The sequence below is a fragment of the Bufo bufo genome, chromosome 9, assembly GCF_905171765.1.
Source record: "Bufo bufo chromosome 9, aBufBuf1.1, whole genome shotgun sequence".
Lineage (NCBI taxonomy): Eukaryota > Metazoa > Chordata > Amphibia > Anura > Bufonidae > Bufo > Bufo bufo.
The window spans coordinates 109,865,145-109,881,388 of NC_053397.1; the positions used below are offsets into that span (position 1 = coordinate 109,865,145).

The window sequence follows — 16,244 nt, forward strand, 5'->3', positions numbered from 1 at the left end:
TCAGTTAGAGCTAAAAATCATTTTTTCAACTGGTCTTTATTAAAAATATGGATTTTTTTAAATGTACATAGCTGAGATGCTCTAGCAGCTGCCTCTGGATTTTCTCTCTTTTCAGTCATCTGGGGAGCAGACAGACTCTTTATCTCTGCTCTCTAACCTTATAAACACTCATTAAAGCTCCGTTCTTATCTTACTGATAAGAATGTGGCTTAAATAAGTGTTTGACCTCTGCATAGTTTAGAAATAAGTTTTATTAGATAGCCGGCACAGAATGAAAGTGAAAGTAACAGTCACACAGTTAGAAAAACAGTTAACCCTTTGTGACAGGATGGCTCAATATAATAAAGGCCAATTGAAAATATGATTTTTAGCCAAAAATTAGTAAAATGGCGTACATTGCCTTTAAACAGTACTTTAGTTTGGTATTCCTGCCCTATAATGCACTTATCTGCTGTAACTATGGCTACTTTCACACCTGCGTTCAGGTGTCCGCTCGTGAGCTCCGTTTGAAGGGGCTCACGAGCGGTCCCGAACGCAGCCGTCCAGCCCTGATGCATTCTCAATGGAGGCGGATCCACTGAGAATGCATCCGTCTGCCAGCGCTCAGCCTCCGCTCAGTGAGCGGACACCTGAACGCTGCTTGCAGCGTTCGGGTGTCCGCCTGGCCGTGCGGAGGCGAGCGGATCCGTCCAGACTTATAATGGAAGTCAATGGGGACGGATCCGTTTGAAGATGACACAGTATGGCTCAATTTTCAAACGGATCCCTCAGCCAAAACTCCGTCCTCCCTCAGCCAAAACTCCGTCCTCCCTCAGCCTTCAGCCAAAACTCCGTCCTCCCTAACTCTAAATATGCCCTACTACACACACTCTTCACCTGACAGAGCTGCTAGCTGCTGGAGAGGCAAAGGACCTATGATGATGTCATGACCATGTGATGAGTCACGTGTGTGGGAGGGGTCAGATGTGCACAGCAGCTGGTAGAGTGTACAGAACTGGAGCCATCAAATAGAGCTCTGTATTAGAGATGTGTGTAACCTGCATGTAGCAGAGCTGTGTACTGTGTAGCAAAGCTGTATGTGTAACCTGCATGTAGCAGTACTGTATGTGTAACCTGCATGTAGCAAAGCTGTGTACTGTGTAGCAGAGCTGTATGTGTAACCTGCATGTAGCAGAGCTGTGTACTGTGTAGCAGAGCTGTATGTGTAACCTGCATGTAGCAGAGCTGTGTACTGTGTATATAGAGCAGTGTGTCTAACCGCATGTAGCAGGGCTGTGTACTGTGTAGCAGAGCTGTATGTGTATAACCTGCATGTAGCAGAGCTGTGTACTGTGTATATAGAGCAGTGTGTCTAACCACATGTAGCAGGGCTGTGTACTGTGTTACAGAGATGTGTGTGTAACCTGGGAACTATAAAAAAGTGTAAAAAAAAACAAAAAACATAAATTCAGATCACCCCTCTTTTCCCAAAATGAAAATAAAAGAACTAAAAAAATACACATCATCGGTTTCGCAATGTGTAAAAACACCCATTGTATAAAAATATATTCCCCATAAGGCAAACAGCAAAACAGAAATAAAGAGTCCAAATGTCCGATTCGCCTTTTTTGATCGCTTAATTTGCTACAAAAATTTAAATAAAAAGTGATCAAAAAGTCTTAAACACCCCAGAATGGTATCGGTGAAAAGTTCAGATTGCCCCGCAAAAAATGAGCCCCCACCCAGCTCCGTACACATAATTACAAAAAAGTTATAGGGCTCAAAATATGGCGATAAAAAAATAAATCAGATTTTTATTTAATTTTTTTTATCACTATTAAAACGCAAGAAAAACTATACATATAAGGTATCGCCGGATTCGATCTGACCTATAGAATAAAAGTAACCAGTCAGTTTTATCGCACATCGAATGTCGTAAATAAAAATCCCGTAAAACTGTGGTGGAATTGCTTTTTTTTTTTTCAACAGGAAGAATGGGCAGTTTTACCATCTGAGAAAATAAAGAGCCTCATCCACAACTACCACAAAAGTCTTCAAGCTGTCATTGATGTTAAAGGGGGCAATACATGGTATTAAGAACTGGGGTGTGTAAACTTCTGATCAGGGTCATTTGGGGAGTTTGTGTTTTGATTATGATTTATAAAGAGTAAACACAGTTGTTTGACATAAATGGCTTCAGCCGACCACTAACCATGAGCGAGAGAAAAGTGTCCGTGTTATCATTCATATTCTCTGAACAATGGTTAAAGGGGTATTCTCATCTTAATGATTACTGTTAAATCTGATAATGATTTGACAGTGAACATTTTTCTAAATAGATTTTATTACCCAATTCCCACCCTTTTTTAGAAAATAAGTCATCTCTTACCTGATGTTGTCTTTGGTCTCCCCTGGTTACGGCCACCTCTCCGGTCGAATCCCGCTGGGCCGCGCTTGCGCAGAAGACTGAAGATTCTCTCCCGGCCGGGCCGCGCAATGTCCTGAACGTGCATGCCACCGCGCATGCACCATGATGACTTCTTCCTGGCCAGTATAGTACAGAGCCGCGAACGCGCACGCCGACTCTGTACTATACAGGCGAGGAATAAGTCACCATGGCACATGCGCGGCGGCGTGCGCGTTCAGTACATTGAGCGGCCCGGCCTGGAGAAAATCTTCAGTCTTCTGCGCAAGCGCGGCCCGGCCGGGAGAAGAATCCATGAAGTGAACATCGCGCTCAAGGAAGGTAAGTATGAAAAGGGAAGATGAGAATACCCCTTTAAGAAATCATAAATTCTGCAAGGGTATGTAAACTTATCAGCACAACTGTAAGTAGCTGTGTGATATAAATCTGTGGAATATGGGAAGCATAAGAGGATGTGAACCATAAATCCCATCTTTGTAAGGCCTCTTGCACATGGCCGCTGTGTGCCTGTGGTTGTATTGTGGACCACATACGGCGGTTCCGCAATACACAGGGCACCAGCCGTGTGCATCCCGCATCCGTGATGTCGACCCATTCACTTGAACGGAAACACGGATCGGATCCCCATAGAAGCACTACAGAGTGCTTCCGTGGTGTTTCTGGCCGTGCCTCCGCACAGCAAAAAGATAGAACATGCTCACGGACCCATTCAAGTTGAATAGGTCTGGATCTGTCCTGGCCGCTGCACGCACGTTGCCCGTGCATTGGGGACTGCAAATTGCTGTCCCCAATGCACGGAATGGACCAACAACGTTTATGTGCAAGAAGCCTAACACTTGTGATCTAGTTTTGTGTGAAGCGGCATATATGCATTCATGTTGCATGTATTTATTTATTAGGGCTACCAATTCTGAGTAACTCGGAGTGGCAGGCAGGAGATTTCCAGAATCAGATTTATTTTTTTTGTCGCCATATTTTGACCCCTATAACTTTTTTGTAATTATGTGTACGGAGCTGGGTGGGGCTCATTTTTTGCAGGGCAATTTGAACTTTTCACTGATACCATTCTGGGGTGTTTAAGACTTTTTGATCACTTTTTATTAAAAAAATTGTAGCAAATGAAGCGACCAAAAACTGCGAATCGGACATTTGGACTCATGCAGGTTACACACACATCTCTGTAACACAGTACACCACTCTGCTACACAGTACACAGCACTGCTACCTGCAGGTTACACATACAGCTCTGCTACATGCAGGTTACATATACAGCTCTGCTACACAGTACACAGCTCTGCTACATGCAGGTTACACATACAGCTCTGCTACATGTAGGTTACACATACAGCTCTGCTACACAGTACAAAGCACTGCTACATGCAGGTTATACATACAGCTCTGCTACACAGTACACAGCTCTGCTACATGCAGGTTACACATACAGCTCTGCTACACAGTACACAGCTCTGCTACATACAGGTTACACATACAGCTTTGCTACACACACAGCACTGCTACATGCATGTTACACATACAGCTCTGCTACATGCAGGTTACACAAACAGCTCTGCTTTATGCAGGTTACACATACAGCTCTGCTACACAGTACACAGCTCTGCTACATGCAGGTTACATATACAGCTCTGCTACACAGTACACAGCTCTGCTACATGCAGGTTACACATACACCTCTGCTACATGCAGGTTACACATACAGCTCTGCTACACAGTACACAGCTCTGCTACATGCAGGTTACACATACAGCTCTGCTACACAGTACACAGCTCTGCTACATGCAGGTTACACATACAGCTCTGCTACACAGTACACCGCTCTGCTACATGCAGGTTACACATACAGCTCTGCTACACAGTGCACAACACTGCTACATGCAGGTTACACACACATCTCTAGTACAGAGCTCAATTTGATGGCTACAGTTCTGTTCACTCTACCAGCTGCTGTGCACATCTGACCCCTCCCACACACGTGACTCGTCACATGGTCATAGCATCATCATAGGTCCTTTGCCTCTCCAGCAGCTAGCGGCTCCGTCAGGTGAAGAGTGTGTGTAGTAGGGCATATTTTGAGTTAGGGAGGACGGAGTTTTGGCTGATGGCTGAGGGAGGACGGAGTTTTGGCTGAGGGAGGACGGAGTTTTGGCTGAGGGAGGACGGAGTTTTGGCTGAGGGAGGACAGAGTTTTGGCTGAGGGAGGACGGAGTTTTGGCTGAGGGAGGACGGAGTTTTGGCTGAGGGAGGACGGAGTTTTGGCTGATGACGGACGACGGAGTTTTGGCTGATGTCTGAGGGACTTTTGCCTGACTGACGATGGAGTTGTGGATGATGTCTGACGATGTCCTAATATGTTTGCCGTATAAACGGGTGGCACGGCTTCCCAGGCTGCCAACTGATATGTCTGGAAACTAAGTGGACCGCCATACGCAGTCTCTGTCTAGGAGATGACATATGCCGGATCCCCTCAGTTATGACCATGGCACCATATGCACTTATAAGGTGGTTTAATCCTTTTATGCCCACTTATAGTTACCCATATGAGGTGGGGGATACGGACAGCGCTCCACCCTCTCTTCTGTGGAACTTTAGTTATCCCCTGATTGCTCTATAATATTTTATTCCCTATCCCCTGATGAGTCTTGGGTTACATTTAGAACGCGTGGGGACTCTCTTCTTTCTCCCTGTTTTGAAGACTTATTATCATTGCCCCATTGATAGGGAAGTCCAGGGCATTGATAACCGGGAAAGGTTCTGGACAGGGCCGTTCTTGTCAGGGCAATTACTGCTTATTTAGGAGATTATTAGAGTAAAAATAGACCTGACAAGGCATTCTCGGGCAAGAAATCTCTGACCACTATATACGATGTAGCAGGGTTAACACACTTTTTTGAGACATGTTATCTAATCTAAATGTGTTAACAATTGCTTTTCAATGGCTTTTGTTTCAAGGTAACGTGATGAGTAGGGATGAGCGAACCCGAACTGTATAGTTCGGGTTCGTACCGAATTTTGGGGTGTCCGTGACACGGACCCGAACCCGAACATTTTCGGAAAAGTCCGGGTTCGGTGTTCGGCGCTTTCTTGGCGCTTTTTGAAAGGCTGCGAAGCAGCCAATCAACAAGCGTCATACTACTTGCCCCAAGAGGCCATCACAGCCTTGCCTACTATTGGCATGGCTGTGATTGGCCAGTGCACCATGTGACCCAGCCTCTATTTAAGCTGGAGTCACGTAGCGCCGCACGTCACTCTGCTATGATCAGTATAGGGAGAGGTTGCAGCTGCGACGTTAGGGCGAGATTAGGCAGATTAACTCCTCCAAAAGACTTCATTCTGTGATCGATCTGCAGCTGTGGATCATTGAAGTGCTATTATTGACTTGCTCACTTTTTTGAGGCTGCCCAGAGCGTTTTTAGATCACTTTTTTTCTGGGGTGATCGGCGGCCATTTTGTGACTTGTGGTGCGCCAGCACGAGCTATCACCAAGTGTATTTAACCATCGATAGTGTGGTTATTTTGTGCTATATACTACATCAGCTGCAGGCTGAGCCTGTGTCACCGAAGTGCATTTAACCATCAACAGTCTGGTTATTTTTTGGCCATATATTACATCAGGGGCAAGTTGAGCCTGTCACCCAGCGCCTAAAAAATAGACCTGACATTTCTATTCAACCAAATCTGCACAGTTTTAGCTGGTCAAGTTATTTGTAGTGACCGTCAAAGCAGACTTTTTGTTCTGGGTTGCCATTCTGAAAATAACTAGTTTGTGGTATTTCAGGCCTACTTGAAATCTATCCCAAAAAGAAAATCTTACATTGAAGTTATTGATAGTATCATTCAGAAAAACCTAAGACACACGCTAGCGTGCTGATAGAAGTGTCATTCTGTGATTAAAGCTATAACTGTCACACAGCGCAAAAAAAAACAGGTCTCACATCTCTATTCAACCAAATCTGCACAGTTTTAGCTGGTCAAGTTATTTGTAGTGACCGTCAAAGCCGACTTTTTGTTCTGGGTTGAAAAAGCATTCCCAAATTTGCCATTCTGAAAATAACTAGTTTGTGGTATTTCAGGCCTACTTGAAATCTATCCCAAAAAGAAAATCTTCCATTAAAGTTATTGATAGTATCATTCAGAAAAACCTAAGACACACGCTAGCGTGCTGATAGAAGTGTCATTCTGTGAATAAACCTATAACTGTCACACAGCGCAAAAAAAAACAGGTCTCACATCTCTATTCAACCAAATCTGCACAGTTTTAGCTGGTCAAGTTATTTGTAGTGACCGTCAAAGCAGACTTTTTGTTCTGAGTTGAAAAAGCATTCCCAAATTTGCCATTCTCAAAATTGTGGTGAACGGGAACAATGAGGAAAACATCTAATAAGGGACGCGGACGCGGACGCGGACATGGTCGTGGTGGTGTTAGTGGACCCTCTGGTGCTGGGAGAGGACGTGGCCGTTCTGCCACAGCCACACGTCCTAGTGAACCAACTACCTCAGGTCCCAGTAGCCGCCAGAATTTACAGGGATATTTGGTGGGGCCCAATGCCGTTCTAAGGATGGTAAGGCCTGAGCAGGTACAGGCATTAGTCAATTGGGTGGCCGACAGTGCATCCAGCACGTTCACATTATCTCCCACCCAGTCTTCTGCAGAAAGCGCACAGATGGCGCATGAAAACCAAGCCCATCAGTCTGTCACATCACCCCCATGCATATCAGGGAAACTGTCTGAGCCTCAAGTTATGCAGCAGTCTCTTATGCTGTTTGAAGACTCTGCTGCCAAGGTTTTCCAAGGGCATCCACCTAGCCCTTCACCAGGGGTGGAAGAGATAGAATGCACTAACGCACAACCACTTATGTTCCCTGATGATGAGGACATGGGAATACCACCTCAGCACGTCTCTGATGATGACGAAACACAGGTGCCAACTGCTGCGTCTTTCTGCAGTGTGCAGACTGAACAAGAGGTCAGGGGTCAAGACTGGGTGGAAGACGATGCAGGGGACGATGAGGTCCTAGACCCCACATGGAATGAAGGTCGTGCCACTGACTTTCACAGTTCGGAGGAAGAGGCAGTGGTGAGACCGAGCCAACAGCGTAGCAAAAGAGGGAGCAGTGGGCAAAATCAGAACACCCGCCACCAATAGACTCCGCCTGCTACTGACCGCCGCCATCTGGGACCGAGCACCCCAAAGGCAGCTTCAAGGAGTTCCCTGGCATGGCACTTCTTCAAACAATGTGCTGACGACAAGACCCGAGTGGTTTGCACGCTGTGCCATCAGAGCCTGAAGCGAGGCATTAACGTTCTGAACCTTAGCACAACCTGCATGACCAGGCACCTGCATGCAAAGCATGAACTGCAGTGGAGTAAACACCTTAAAAACAAGGAAGTCACTCAGGCTCCCCCTGCTACCTCTTCTGCTGCTGCCGCCTCGGCCTCTTCTGCGGCTGCCGCCGCCTCGGCCTCTTCTGCTGCTGCTGCCGCCGCCTCGGCCTCTTCCTGTGCCTCTGGAGGAACGTTGGCACCTGCCGCCCAGCAAACATGGGATGTACCACCAACACCACCACCTGCGTCACCAAGCATCTCAACCATGTCACACGGCAGCGTTCAGCTCTCCATCTCACAAACATTTGAGAGAAAGCGTAAATTCCCACCTAGCCACCCTCGATCCCTGGCCCTGAATGCCAGCATTTCTAAACTACTAGCCTATGAAATGCTGTCATTTAGGCTGGTGGACACACACAGCTTCAAACAGCTCATGTCACTTGCTGTCCCACAGTATGTTGTTCCCAGCCGCCACTACTTCTCTAAGAGAGCCGTGCCTTCCCTGCACAAACAAGTGTCCGATAAAATCAAGTGTGCACTGCGCAACGCCATCTGTGGCAAGGTCCACCTAACCACAGATACGTGGACCAGTAAGCACGGCCAGGGACGCTATATCTCCCTAACTGCACACTGGGTAAATGTAGTGGCGGCTGGGCCCCAGGCGGAGAGCTATTTGGCGCACGTCCTTCCGCCGCCAAGGATCGCAGGGCAACATTCTTTGCCTCCTGTCTCCTCCTCCTCCTCCTCCTACTCAGCTTCCTCCTCCTCTTCTTCCACCTGCTCATCCAGTCAGCCACACACCTTCACCACCAACTTCAGCACAGCACGGGGTAAACGTCAGCAGGCCATTCTGAAACTCATATGTTTGGGGGACAGGCCCCACACCGCACAGGAGTTGTGGCGGGGTATAGAACAACAGACCGACGAGTGGTTGCTGCCGGTGAGCCTCAAGCCCGGCCTGGTATTGTGCGATAATGGGCGAAATCTCGTTGCAGCTCTGGGACTAGCCGGTTTGACGCACATCCCTTGCTTGGCGCATGTGCTGAATTTGGTGGTGCAGAAGTTCATTCGCAACTACCCCGACATGTCAGAGCTGCTGCATAAAGTGCGGGCCGTCTGTTCGCGCTTCCGGCGTTCACACCCTGCTGCTGCTCGCCTGTCTGCGCTACAGCGTAACTTCGGCCTTCCCGCTCACCGCCTCATATGCGACGTGCCCACCAGGTGGAACTCCACCTTGCATATGCTGGACAGACTGTGCGAGCAGCAGCAGGCCATAGTGGAGTTTCAGCTGCAGCACGCACGGGTCAGTCGCACTGCGGATCAGACCCACTTCACCACCAATGACTGGGCCTCCATGCGATACCTGTGTGCCCTGTTGCGCTGTTTCGAGTACTCCACCAACATGGCCAGTGGCGATGACGCCGTTATCAGCGTTACAATACCACTTCTATGTCTCCTTGAGAAAACACTTAGGGCGATGATGGAAGAGGAGGTGGCCCAGGAGGAAGAGGGGTCATTTTTAGCACTTTCAGGCCAGTCTCTTCAAAGTGACTCAGAGGGAGGTTTTTTGCAACACCAGAGGCCAGGTCCAAATGTGGCCAGACAGGGCCCACTACTGGAGGACGAGGAGGACGAGGATGAGGAGGAGGTGGAGGAGGATGAGGATGAAGCATGTTCACAGCGGGGTGGCACCCAAAGCAGCTCGGGCCCATCACTGGTGCGTGGCTGGGGGGAAACACAGGACGATGACGATACGCCTCCCACAGAGGACAGCTTGTCCTTACCTCTGGGCAGCCTGGCACACATGAGCGACTACATGCTGCAGTGCCTGCGCAACGACAGCAGAGTTGCCCACATTTTAATGTGTGCAGACTACTGGGTTGCCACCCTGCTGGATCCCCGGTACAAAGACAATGTGCCCACCTTACTTCCTACACTGGAGCGTGATAGGAAGATGCGCGAGTACAAGCGCACGTTGGTAGACGCGCTACTGAGAGCATTCCCAAATGTCACAGGGGAACCAGTGGAAGCCCAAGGCGAAGGCAGAGGAGGAGCAAGAGGTCGCCAACGCAGCTGTGTCACGGCCAGCTCCTCTGAGGGCAGGGTTAGCATGGCAGAGATGTGGAAAAGTTTTGTCACCACGCCACAGCTAACTGCACCACCTCCTGATACGGAACGTGTTAGCAGGAGGCAACATTTCACTAACATGGTGGAACAGTACCTGTGCACACCCCTCCACGTACTGACTGATGCTTCGGCCCCATTCAACTTCTGGGTCTCCAAATTTTCCACGTGGCCAGAGCTAGCCTTTTATGCCTTGGAGGTGCTGGCCTGCCCGGCGGCCAGCGTTTTGTCTGAACGTGTATTCAGCACGGCAGGGGGCGTCATTACAGACAAACGCAGCCGCCTGTCTACAGCCAATGTGGACAAGCTGACGTTCATAAAAATGAACCAGGCATGGATCCCACAGGACCTGTCCATCCCTTGTGCAGATTAGATATTAACTACCTCCCCTTAACAATATATTATTCTACTCCAGGGCACTTCCTCATTCAATACTATTTTTAATTTCATTTTACCATTATATTGTGGGGCAACCCAAAGTTGAATGAACCTCTCCTCTGTCTGGGTGCCGGGGCCTAAATGTGTGACAGTGGCCTGTTCCAGTGGTGGGTGATGTGAAGCCTGATTCTCTGCTATGACATGAAAACAGATTCTGCGCTGACATAAGGCCAGATTCTCTGTTACGGGACCTCTCTCCTCTGCCTGGGTGCCTGGGCCTAAATGTGTGACAGTGGCCTGTTCCAGTGGTGGGTGACGTGAAGCCTGATTCTCTGCTATGACATGAAGACAGATTCTGCGCTGACATAAGGCCAGATTCTCTGTTACGGGACCGCTCTCCTCTGTCTGGGTGCCTGGGCCTAAATGTGTGACAGTGGCCTGTTCCAGTGGTGGCTGACGTGAAGCCTGATTCTCTGCTATGACATGAAGACAGATTCTGCGCTGACATAAGGCCAGATTCTCTGTTACGGGACCTCTCTCCTCTGCCTGGGTGCCTGGGCCTAAATGTGTGACAGTGGCCTGTTCCAGTGGTGGGTGACGTGAAGCCTGATTCTCTGCTATGACATGAAGACAGATTCTGCGCTGACATAAGGCCAGATTCTCTGTTACGTGACCGCTCTCCTCTGTCTGGGTGCCGGGGCCTAAATGTGTGACAGTGGCCTGTTCCAGTGGTGGGTGACGTGAAGCCTGATTCTCTGCTATGACATGAATACAGATTCTGCGCTGACATAAGGCCAGATTCTCTGTTACGGGACCGCTCTCCTCTGTCTGGGTGCCGGGGCCTAAATGTGTGACAGTGGCCTGTTCCAGTGGTGGGTGACGTGAAGCCTGATTCTCTGCTATGACATGAATACAGATTCTGCGCTGACATAAGGCCAGATTCTCTGTTACGGGACCGCTCTCCTCTGTCTGGGTGCCGGGGCCTAAATGTGTGACAGTGGCCTGTTCCAGTGGTGGGTGACGTGAAGCCTGATTCTCTGCTATGACATGAAGACTGATTCTGCGCTGACATGAAGCCAGATTCTCTGCTATGGCATGAAGAGACTGATTCTCTGCTGACATGAAGCCAGATTCTTTGCTATGGCATGAAGAGACTGATTCTCTGCTGACGTGAAGCCAGATTCTCTGCTATGGGACCTCTGTCCAATTGATATTGGTTCATTTTTATTTTTTTAATTTTTATTTTAATTAATTTCCCTATCCACATTTGTTTGCAGGGGATTTACCTACATGTTGCTGCCTTTTGCAGCCCTCTAGCTCTTTCCTGGGCTGTTTTACAGCCTTTTTAGTGCCCAAAAGTTCGGGTCCCCATTGACTTCAATGGGGTTCGGGTTGGGGACGAAGTTCGGATCGGGTTCGGATCCCGAACCCAAACATTTCCGGGAAGTTCGGCCGAACTTCTCGAACCCGAACATCCAGGTGTTCGCTCAACTCTAGTGATGAGTTAAGAAATTTGAGTTAAAAGAGTGTGTGTGTGTGTGTGTGTTACCCCTGCTACATCTGTATGCTGTCCTGAAACCTGAGAAACTTGAGCAATCCATGGATACAAGTAAGATCATTCCATTTACTGCTGTTCTGTTGAGGCATGGAATGTCGGCGTCCGGGTCTGCTGCTGGAGGAAAGAGGAAGGTAAATGGGTCTGGACTGATAGGAATATATTGTCAGAAGCTGGGTAAGTGATGCTGCAACTTGTCTGCCATGGATCATTGGGCAGTCACAGTACACAGCCATAACAGATCTGACTGATTAGTGGCTTTGCGCTGAACAGTATTCTGTTCTACAATGGTGTCCCCAGTGCCATCTCCCTTCTTTTTTTTTTGCGTATTCTCTATAGGGACAGGGGATTAAGACCCATCTGCTATCAGGGAAAAGTCAGGAGGCATTTATACACAATAAATGGATGGCCGGTCTGCATAATCAGTGGGTTTAGTCGATGTTTGTCTAAAATGTATGTCCACCTTAAATGTTTTATTATTTTTAAAACCGTTTGAGTACCTACAATAATTTTTAAACTGAATATTAAGGGAAGTCAGCACAAAACTCTCTTTTGAACTGTATACAATGCATGGTAGGGCTGTCTCCCCATATTATACCCATACCCTGAAATTCTGTGCTTGAGTCCTTAGTTTGAACCTCAGTATATGTCTAGAACAGCTCTCTGGTGCAACGCCGCCTCAGTCTTATGCCTCATTCACACGTCAGTGTTTTGGTCAATGATTTCTATCAGTAATTTTGAGCCAAAACCAGGTGCGGCTTTAAACACAGAAGAGGTGCAGATCTTTCCCTTATACCTTCTCTGTGGAGACTCCAAACCTGGGGTTGGCTCACAATCACTGATGGAAATCACTGACCAAAACACTAACGTGTAAATGAGGCTTAGGGATGCAGTCTGGGGGCTTAAAGGGTTATTCCCACCTGAGAGATTGATAGCATATTGCTAGAATATGCCATCAATGTCCGAAAGATGTGGGTCCTACCTCTGGGACCTGTTCCTATCTCCAAAATGGGACCTCTGAAGTGAAAAGAGACTGGCCGCGCATGGGAGTTAAAAAAAAATAGCCAACCACTGGCACAGCTATTTTTAGCAGACCCATAGTGGTGAATGGAGAGATGATATGCTCTCAATTCACTGCTATGGGACTACAGAAAATAGCCAAGTGCATTAGCTCGAGTATTTTTGGAACTGCCATGGCTATTAATGGAGAGCACGCTGCATAGGCGCCACATGCTCTCCTTCACTTCAGATGCCCCGTTCTCAAAATAGGGGTGGGACCCACACCTATCTAATATTACCATATCCTAGCGATATGCCATCAATGTCCCAGATGGTCCAACCTCTTAGTTTTTTCAAAAGTACCGCATGAGCTCTTTACTGAGTAGCTACTGGAAACTCCTAAATATATTGTACAGGATTAGAAAACAGTTGGTGCTGTTTACTAGAAGCAGCACCTTTTTTTATCCATGGCTTGTGTTGTGTAAAACATAGTGAAACGTGTCTGCATTTAAATGAAAGTAACCTGAGCTTTTAAAACCAAAACTGACTATTGCCTAAGGTTACTTTCACACCTCCGGTGTAAAACTCTGGCAGACAAGAAGAGAATTGTCTCCTTGTCTGCGTACAGATCTCCGCCGGACTCCATTATGCTTAATGAGGCCAGTGGACATTCCCTACGCATCTGGCAGCGGCAGATCTGGATAATTCTGTCAGGCTGTTCTCTGCTGGAACAGCCTGCCGGAATGCAAACTGGAGGTTTGCCTTCCATTCACTGTTTAACTGCTCACTGTCGACATCGCAGTGGTGAGCAGATGTAATTACAAGCCGTTCCATTCACTTCTGTAGGATGGCTCCTTCCTATTCAAGCATATAGGAATGAGACATCCTATTGAAGTGAATGGGATGGCTTGTAATTACATCTGCTCACCGCCACAATGTTGATGGTGAGCAGGTAAACAATGAAGGGAAGGCAGTCCATGCACGGAGCGCAGCCTTCTCTTAAACCAGCTGATCAGTGAGGGTGCTGGGTATTGGACCCCTGCTTATCGGATATTTGATGACCTATCCTAATCCCAGAAAACCTCTTTAATGTCCTTACAATATTTTTGTGGTGCTTTTCAGTCTATACCATTAATTGCAACTATTGTACAGTTGATTTTCTCTTGTTGACTTAGGCTACTTTCACACTTGCGTTCGGGGTTCCGCTTGTGAGTTCCGTTTGAAGGCTCTCACAAGCGGCCCCGAACGGATCCATACAGCCCCAATGCATTCTGAGTGGATGCGGATCTGCTCAGAATGCATCAGTTTGGCACCGTTTGGCCTCCGTTCCGCTCAGCAGGCGGACACCCGAACGCTGCTTGCAGCGTTTTCGTGTCCGCCTGGCCGTGCGGAGCCAAACGGATCCGTCCTGACTTACAATGCAAGTCAATGGGGACGGATCCGTTTGACGTTGACACAATATGGTGCAATTGCAAACGGATCCGTCCCCCATTGACTTTCAATGTAAAGTCAGGAGTCCCTATTAATATACCATCGGATCGGAGTTTTCTCCAATCCGATGGTATATTTTAACTTTAAGCGTCCCCATCACCATGGGAACGCCTCTGTTAGAATATACCATCAGATTTGAGTTAGATCGTGAAACTCAGATCCGACAGTATATTCTAACACAGAGGCGTTCCCATGGTGATGGGGACGCTTCAGGTTAGAATATACTAAAAGAACTGTGTACATGACTGCCCCCTGCTGCCTGGCAGCACCTGATATCTTTACAGGGGGCTGTGATCCGCACAATTAACCCCTCATAGCCCCCTGTAAGAGATCAGGTGCTGCCAGGCAGCAGAGGCCAGACCCCCCTCCCTCCCCAGTTTTAAATTCATTTGTGGCCAGTGCGCCCCCTCCCTCCCTCCCCAGTATTATATTCAGTGGTGGCCAGTGCGGCCCCCTTCCCTCCCTCCCCAGTATTATATTCATTGGTGGCCAGTGCGGCCCCCCCTCCCTCCCCAGTATTATATTCATTGGTGGCCAGTGCGGCCACCCCTCCCTCCCTCCCCAGTATTATATTCATTGGTGGCCAGTGTGGCCCCCACCCCTCCCTCCCTCGTATTATATTCATTGGTGGCCAGTGTGGCCCCCCTCCCTCCTCAGTATTATATTCATTGGTGGCCAGTGCGGCCCCCTCCCTCCCTCCCCAGTATTATATTCATTGGTGGCCAGTGTGGCCCCCCTCCCTCCCCAGTATTATATTCATTGGTGGCCAGTGTGGCCCCCCTCCCTCCCCAGTATTACATTTATTGGTGGCCAGTGCGGCCCCCCTCCCTCCCTCCCCAGTATTATATTTATTGGTGGCCAGTGCGGCCTCCCTCCCCAGTATTATATTCATTGGCGTCCAGTGCGGCCTCCCCTCTCCACCCCTCCCCTAATTAAAATCACGCCCCCCCATCATTGGTGGAAGCGGAGAGTTCCGATCGGAGTCCCAGTTTAATCGCTGGGGCTCCGATCGGTTACCATGGCAGCCAAGACGCTACTGCAGTCCTGGCTGCCATGGTTACTTAGCAATTTTAGAAGCATTATACTTGCCGGGCGCTCCTCCTACTGGTAAGTGAAAGGTCTGAGCGGCGCATTGCTTATAGCACAGACCTGTCACTTACCAGTAGGAGGAGCGCCCGGCCGGTCACAGACATTGCAGGTAAGTATAATGCTTCTAAAATTGCTAAGTAACCATGGCAGCCAGGGCTGCAGTAGCGGCTTGGCTGCCATGGTAACCGATCGGAGCCCCAGCGATTAAACTGGGACTCCGATCGGAACTCTCCGCTTCCACCAATGATGGGGGGGGGGGTGATTTTAATTAGGGGAGGGGGGGAGAGGGGAGGCCGCACTGGACGCCAATGAATATAATACTGGGGAGGGAGGCCGCACTGGCCACCAATGAATATAATACTGGGGAGGGAGGGAGGGGGGACGCACTGGCCACCAATGAATATAATACTGGGGAGGGAGGGGGGCCGCACTGGCCACAAATGAATTTAAAACTGGGGAGGGAGGGGGGTCTGGCCGCTGCTGCCTGGCAGCACCTGATCTCTTACAGGGGGCTATGATACGCACAATTAACCCCTCAGGTGTGGCACCTGAGGGGTTATTGTGCGGATCACAGCCCCCTGTAAGAGATCGGGTGCTGCCAGGCAGCAGGGGGCAGTTATGTACACAGTTCTTTTAGTATATTCTAACTTAAAGCGTCCCCATCACCATGGGAACGCCTCTGTGTTAGAATATACTGTCGGATCTGAGTTTTCACGAAGTGAAAACTCAGATCTGAAAAAACAGTTATGCAGACGGATCCGTTCTGAACGGATGCAAGTGTTTGCATTATAGGAGCGGATCCGTCTGTGCAGACACCAGACGGATCCGCTCCGAACGCAAGTGTGAAAGTAGCCTTATACAAA

At 48.6% G+C, this 16,244-nt stretch overlaps 1 protein-coding gene across 4 annotated transcripts in view; it reads left to right on the forward strand.

The window, feature by feature from the left end:
- The window catches only part of PLA2G4A (phospholipase A2 group IVA), a 331,217-nt gene that overhangs the window by 36,780 nt on the left and 278,193 nt on the right, over positions 1–16,244 (forward strand). The gene's annotated exons all lie outside the window — the stretch shown is intronic.